Source organism: Pocillopora damicornis, chromosome 8 (genome assembly GCF_964200805.1).
Source record: "Pocillopora damicornis chromosome 8, jaPocDami1.2, whole genome shotgun sequence".
Lineage (NCBI taxonomy): Eukaryota > Metazoa > Cnidaria > Anthozoa > Scleractinia > Pocilloporidae > Pocillopora > Pocillopora damicornis.
The window spans coordinates 8557853-8565772 of NC_142677.1; the positions used below are offsets into that span (position 1 = coordinate 8557853).

At 38.4% G+C, this 7920-nt stretch overlaps 1 pseudogene; it reads right to left on the bottom strand.

Annotated features, from left to right (window-relative positions):
* Window positions 1-520: 520 nt before the first annotated feature.
* On the bottom strand, window positions 521-1244 carry LOC113685651 (uncharacterized; annotated as a pseudogene).
* Window positions 1245-7920: the final 6676 nt, after the last annotated feature.

Here is a 7920-nt window from a genome sequence, read left to right on the forward strand (position 1 = left end):
TTTGATTTCCCTCTCAAGATAGATGAGAAGAACGCCCGATGTCTCTGTATTCGTTTCATCGTCTAAGTGGAAAACCCCTCCTTCTCCTGCCACGATAATAATTTCCATCATCTTTTTTACCTTAAAATACCTGAGGCTAATTTTCCACCTAAGGTAGCGAAGGTGCGTGATGGACCCGATAGGAAATTCCTTCGGTAATCTTGTCATTGAGAACAGGTCCAAGTCTGATCGCAACCAACCTTCTTCTTCGACTACCTCGACGTCTGTCATTGATTCATTTATCGGCTCCGTCCTCTCTTTTTCTCGATGGCTTCCAATCCTTTTCTTACTACGTACACTGCTTTCCCTCAGACTATCAAGGCTGGAACGAGACCTGCCGGGGGAAGTACAGCGCCTTTCTGTCCTTTTCGACGTCTAACTCTCTTTTAAGGTCTTCGACTTCTCGCCATACTTGTTCCTCTCTCCAGCGCACAATGCTCAAAGGACCAATCTATCACTTCTTTATAGGTAATTTTAAGGGTTATTTAGGTAAAATGTAACATCTCATACACCCTTCGTGTTTTTTAAAAGGTGACTCAAGACTCTGGTAGAATCCTCACTTGCAGGATTTTCAGACGGTTTTTCAGTCAGTTTACGGAACACGTCCATGATATCCTGCCAACTCGAAGGAAAGGCTTGAAGTAAGACATTTCTCATGCCTAGCTGATCTCGTGGATTTTCAAGCAGTTTTTCAGTCAGTTTACGGAACACGTCCACGATCTCCTGCCAACTCGAAGGAAAGGCTTGAAGTAAGACATTTCTCATGCTCAGCTTATCTCGTGGATTTTTGAAGGCTATCTTGTAATAAGCATTCCTCAAAATACTCTTGATGTATTTTCCTTGTAAAAGTATATCTTGACAAAGTACATTACTGTGATGTTTTGATGATGAGAATGTTTAGGGAATAAATCCAACGTCTTTGTGTCGTTCTCTCCCTCAGCCATCAAATCATCGCGTATCACTAAACTTCCATGTCTTCAACTGACCAAAATCTGGAACCCCATCGTTCCAATGTTTTTCAAAGGTACAAATCTATCTCGCCGAGCGCTGTAACGATACGCGACGGAAGAAGGAACATCTGCAAATAAGTCGTTCGACTGGTGTAAGAGTAATACTCATGTAAAACAAGTGTTTCCATATCCTGAAGGTCCTACAACCAAAATGCTTGAGGGTGTCTCGAATTGGAATGCTCTGCTCATTTCCATCGCGAGAGAATGAAGGGTTTGTGGAAAATGAAAATATATTTATTTACTCTGGATTCAAAACCAAGTTAGTATGGCTTGACCGAAAGGATCGAGCCTCCAACCTTTGAATCTGCAACTCCAGTCCTCTACCTGTACCATAGACCCACCCTGTCAAGACGACGGGAAATGTACTATTTTAACATCTCAGCTTTTATTTGTTACCAGCTACGTTTCATACTAGGCGACGAAGTCCATGTTTACAAGCGTAAGTATTTTGATGATCCATCTTAAATGCATGAAACCATTCTTCAGAGGCAATCTGTTTTTCTAGTAACCTTATTAATCCCACTTTATGATCTTTGTGTACATAATCGTGTTTAGAAAATTTACTAAGAAATCACATGGAGCATGTCCACGAGCTCCTCTCTCAAATACATCACGGCATGATCGCCACAACTCTGACTATACAGGGATTGTAGACTCTGTTCGATGTAGGTGACGTATTTTCATTGTTTGCTTAACCATTCTACGAACGGTTCGATTGTGGCTAATGTCGTTTGTTCGGTTGGTAACCAATCAGAGAGCAGTATTTTGCACCACGTGACATGTATTGTCCAATCAAACTGCAGAAATGGTAGAAAGGGTGAAAACTTGAAATGTCAAATGTTTCCTTTTCTGAAAAAAGTTCTCGTACGCTTCAGAATATGCCTTCATTTTCGCGATATGTCTGCGATATTCTTTGGCCATTTGTTCTTTCGTTTTTGCAAATTCATTTTTGCAAATGGAGAGCACATCTTTCAGGGTCAGTTTTTATTTTGTTGTAGACTTGCCTGCTACTTTCCCTCTTCCTCTTCAGAAAGTGTTCACTCCGTCCCTTGGTAAGCTTCTAATTATAGTTTCGAGAATACGCTCTTCTTTGCAGCACATATTTTTCTATGATCTTTTCGTTTCTAGGTGCCTTCCAACGGTCGTCGTTTTTTGCGGCGACACGCGGCTCCGGCCGCTTTTGATGTTTCTTAGCGTCTTTAAGCAATTTTTGCCTCCAAATCCTAGGATTACGCTGGTTTTTGGAAAGTCGACATCAAGTATCTTCATCTTAGTGTGTTTTGTATTTGCAGATTCGCTAATCTCAATCAAACTTTCGCTGCTATGATGGGATGGAATGTTACTTAAGATCAAGAAATCTAAAGGACCTGGCGAGTAGAATCAAATGTGGTGGCTAGTATGATCGTGGGGAATTTCGTGACGAAACTTTTGCGAGAAGTGCAGAGTTTACCATCTTTGAAACACTCAGAACCGCTACCTATCCAATATATGCCAGTGCGTCAACATCTATCCGACATAACTGAAGTGAATCTTCCCAAAGAAAACGGTGAACACGCTACCTCTAAACCGGGTAAAACTACAGTGACTCTTCGCTTCAAACAATATGTTGAGCGGGGGAATCTTAATCACCCTACCAAGAGACTGCAGTACTTTCAATTTCCTAACAATACATCAACTAGTTACAAGATTCGTTTGCCTTACAGCATGAGATCGGATGGAAATTGGGAAGTAGGATTGATTGGTATCAGTATGCCTGATCTATACTTGAGTATGAGTTCACTAGAAGCCGTGAACGAAGTGGAACTTGGAAAAGAAAAAGATCATTATAGAATCCCAATAACATTCTTCGCTAAAGACACTTCTATTTTGTCTATTACCAACGTTATAATTGACTTCTGTTGAATCGCCTGGATTAAAAAGATTCATGAGGGCTGTAAGGTACGAAGACATCAGAGGTGCTAACGTTATCACAGATTGTATCACCCTCTTGAAGGTGGTGATAAACAGATATTGAGATTCCCTGATGTATAAAAGAACGGTATACGAAGGAATAGGAAAGAATATAAAGTAAAAATACCGTATTAACGAGTGTCAAAAATGCGACAGAATTTACTTTTTCAAATGGGAGGGAGATGATTTGGTCATAGACGATGAAAATTCTATTAATAGAGAAGGATATGATATGATTATCCCTACAATTACATGAGTTGGAAGAAAAACTTGGCATTGAAAATGGGATGGATACTACCCAATCAACCCAATAAAGTAGAATAGAGTTTCTTGATGGCTGCCCGAAATATATCTGGAGAGGCAGAACAATCTTTAGGAATATCTCGATTATATCTGCTTTTACATTTTTTTTTAACAAAGCTGGATATTCTGCTGCGTTGCCGTTTAAAAGAAGACCAATCGTTTTCTTGAGTAGTTTGGTGGGCTTTCCTGAGAAAACCATCCCTTTTTTGACATCCGGAGTCAACGAGGGACATAGTCGGCCCTTGACCTTCTTTGAAATAAGGGGAGCATCCTTGTAGATAAACCGCTAAAGAATGTCCCGAAAAGAGGCCCATGCCTCGTTCACACTGATAGACAATGTATTATGAAACAAAGCGGAACGAGTAGCTGCTAAAGTGGATGTCCTTTTCAATGAGGGAAACGTACCAGATTTCATTGCTAATCAGAAAACCCGAGAATTGTTAGGTCAACAAAGACAATTGACCAAACGATTGAGGAATATTCCCAACTAGTGATGCTTTGTATCCTCAAAGGTGGCTTTACGGTTTTCTTTGTCTCACTTGAGCGCAGTGCGAGGTCAAATACGTTGACGTTGACTGAGTTTGTTGCTGGATATGCACAAATTTTGTTGTCTAAAGATATCAGTTCTTTGGAGTGGAAAGAGCGTGAAAAGGACCTCGTTTTTTTTGTCACTAGATAAAATGAAAAGAGAAAGAGAAGAGTATCAAAGACTTCTGAATCAGGCTTTTGACAAGCTTGAGAGATTGACTAAAGAAAGTTTGACGAGGACATTTGTGAGCAAACTTCTAGACGATCAAGACGTTTTATGACGCTGCAAGAGAATTGTCAAAATTCTTTTGTGGGAGCAGGTGATTGATTTCTATCAAATTCGCTTGGAGAGTTGAAGAGTCACATTCATGTCAATTTGAGACTGGATTGAAGTCATGAACTTTAGTTAATAAAAATGTTCATTTTGTTTTGATCCTTAATCATAACCATTGCCTCAGATGTAATTGATGCATTGGCTACCTTAGTTTTCACTAATCATGCTGTATAGTTGTGTTAGGACGGTGTAATCAGTCAGTTGTAATCGAACACCTGTAATCGGACAGTTGAAGCGGCCAATCATTTAAAGTCTTCTCAGCTAAATTTACCAATCACAGAAGACATCACAATAACCATAGTTGTTCCGATTTTGTTAATCACTTGTATGATTACAGACCAAATTGGACTGCACTCCGTCCTATTACCATTAGTAATAAAGTGGAGAAGATGACAGTGGTTAAATTAAAAGCGGAAGCAAAACGTCACCGACACAGAGGTTACTCAAAACTACGAAAGGCTGAATTTGCCAAGCTTTTGGAAAACCCAATTCCGAGACAAGTTGAAAAAGCAACACTATTGCAAGGAACCAAAGCATCATAAGTGAGAAAAGCTATTCCCCCTATCTCCAAAAGAAAATAAGAGAAGAATCAAGAGATTCAAAAAGAAGCCGAAAAAAATCAGACAAAAACTCAAAAAGAACAAAAAACCAAAAATGGATCATTAAGCAACTTAATAAATTAAATCTCTCGAAAAACAGTTGGATGAAATCGGAGGTGTAAAAGCAACAAGAACCAAAATCAAGTCAGTCAATCAAACTTTTTGAATCGGCAAGTTCGTTGGGAGGTTTTCGAATTCAGTTTCAATCTTTTAAGATTGATAACACTTTAAGATAACACTTTAAAAAGTGTTGAAGGATATGGTTTTGAAGAGTTTATTAAAAAAAGTCAAACCTGAGGTCTAGTGAGTCATGGGAGAAAAACGTCACAGGAAAGTCAAGATGATTCTCTCATGTTAGATGGTGAGAGAAAAAGAGGATGGACCAGTCCAGTTCAGTTATCCACATTTTCGGACTGAATTGTTTGACAATCTTTAGGCAAATGACGAGGACGGAGTCTCCTACATCTACAAGGAGACACTTCCAGGGAGATTTTAAAACTTCAACAAAAATGGAAGCAGTTAGAGATTTATGAAGGTCACTTACTCGACCTTCATTTTACAGTTTGATCCACTGGGAGGTTCATCGTACATCAAACTCTCGAAATGTTTTCAGCTAAAAAAGGCGATCATAAACATGAAAAACGAAGATGATATGTGTGCTTTAATTGATGCATTTCAAGAGCCTTTAAACCTGTTGATAAAAAGCTGAGAGGATCAAAGAACTTAGAGAGCAATTTGAGGATCGGCTGAGATGGCATGGAAATTCAATACGAAGCTGGCTGCGATAAACAAGTTTATGGATGACAGCATCGTAATCAGCATCACTGCTGGATAAAACTCATGAGTAGGTTACTCTCGAAACAGGTCAGGAAGCATGATATAGCATGGTTCTTCTGTCCAAGTTACTCGAGTCACTTTCGGAACGAACAAAGTTTGGCCATTCATGATTTGTACCGCCCAGACAATAAGGCAGCTAAGGTCACGATGCCAAGGGAAAAAGAAGGCAGAAGAAAGCGGTGCATGAACTTGACAAATCACAACCGTGTCATCAAAGCTCCATTTGTGATTTGCACTGACTTTAAGTATTCACTGAGCCGAGTTGTGATGAGGGCTTCACTAATTAATATCAACAGCACAAACCATATGGTTTTTGTTTTCACGTCGTTTGCTTAGATAAAAAATTGTTCAAACATGAGCCAGTTATCCTAAGAACAAAGAGTAAAGATGAAGATTGGGCTCAGATCTTTGTTAAAACCCTGGTGGAATAGTTCAAGATGATTCGGGAAGAGTTCGATTTTCTGAAAGATGTGGTCTTCACCGATGCAGACATGAAACATTTCAAAAATTCAAAGATCTGTTGTATTTGCAAAGAGAAATTCAAAGATGGTGATGATGACAAAGTGAGAGACCACTGTCATTTCACAGAAGGTATCGTGGAGTAGCTCACAACAAATTGCGACCTCAATTTCAAGAAACCAAAATTCGTCCAGTGATCTTTCACAACTTTTGTGGATATGATTCTTATCTTTTCATGAAGAATCTCGACAAAACTGAAGGAAATATATGAAATGCATCCCAAACGTTGAGGAAAAATACATTAGCTTGAGTAAAGACATTGTTGACACATTCATCAACAAAGAAGGCAAAGTAGTTAAAGTCATGACCTTTTCAAACTTGAGTCTTGATAAACTGAGGGAAACTGAGAAAATTTTCAAGGTCTAAATCAGGAACTCGTAGAGGTGTCTCAATGATGGCAAATCGATACTCAAAACCAAACAGCGATTAAATGATTGAAGATCACGATCCAAGCAAGCCATCAGAGTTCATCACTTATCTTGTTGCAAATAATCTCTAAAGTTGAGCATTGTGAAGAGATCCTCTTGTTGGAGAATTCAAATGGATGACTATCTTCGAGAAAAGGAAATCAACATCTTGTATCCTCGAGGTTGATCTTGAGAACCCGTGGGAGATTCATGATTAGTATGGTGATCATACACTTGCTCCTGAGAGGTTGATTATCACCAAAGTTGAACAGCTCGTGCCAAATCTGAAAGACAAGGACAGATAAGTTGCTCATCGCAAAGAACCCAAACAATAACTAAGTTTTTATTTCAAGATCAAGAAGATTCAGCGAAATCAGCTTAAAAGAAGAGGCTTAAAGAAATACATTGATCTAAACACGAATCTCTGTGCTGATGCAAATAATGATTTTGAAAAGATTTTTGTAGGATAAGCATTCTCAACATCAGCAAGAAACTGATGTTTTGGATTTCTACTACATTTCCATAAAAAATGCCATGATTAACAAGAAAAATTGTCTCAAATTTGTTTCTTAAAATCAAAATGAACCAGAAATGTCCTTTTCCTGCCACTATTAGTTAAAACAGTTTGGATATTATAACTGCTTGAACCAATTAAGATAGATTGTGCAATTTTTTCCGTCCATCTGTCTTCCTTAGTTTGACTATCAAAACGGTTGATCCATGTAAGCTAGATTAAACAGTTTAACCTATTAAGCTGGTGGTGGATATTGTCATATTAAGCTAGTTTGAGTATGTGAAATACTTCGACCACTCAAGATAGATAGATAGATCTCGGTGAGATTAAGCTGAAATGAGCGTAATTTAGCAGCAAATAAGCAGTTTAGTTGGTTTTTGTAGTTCAATTGGTATCGTTTGTTTGATCTTTGAAACATATGTGGGTAGTTTGTGTTTTTTTTCCACATCAGCAGACTAGTTGTGCCAATTCAGCAAGATCGTGCATTTTTTCCGGTTTAACTGTTTTAAGTTGTTTGACCATTTAAAGCAGTTACCACTTCAGCTAGTCTGGGCATTTCGTTTAGCTAGTAGTTTTAGCTTCCTTAACAATTTTAACCAAACAAAAAGCAGAAACTAGCTTCACTGGTTCAACTAGTTAATCAAATGATGTAAACAAGCGATAACAGTACAAATTCCCGGATTGCATGAACTATCTTAAGTCATTGACGTTGTTCAAATGGTCGAACTAACTTAAATGGGACCACAAAATACATCTCTAGCTTAATTGACTTGACTGCATTAACTGCACAATTGGCTCAACTGATTAAATAGTTAAACTAGCGAACACAATTAAATTTCACAAATTGCACAATCTATCTGAATTGGTAAAAGCAATTAAA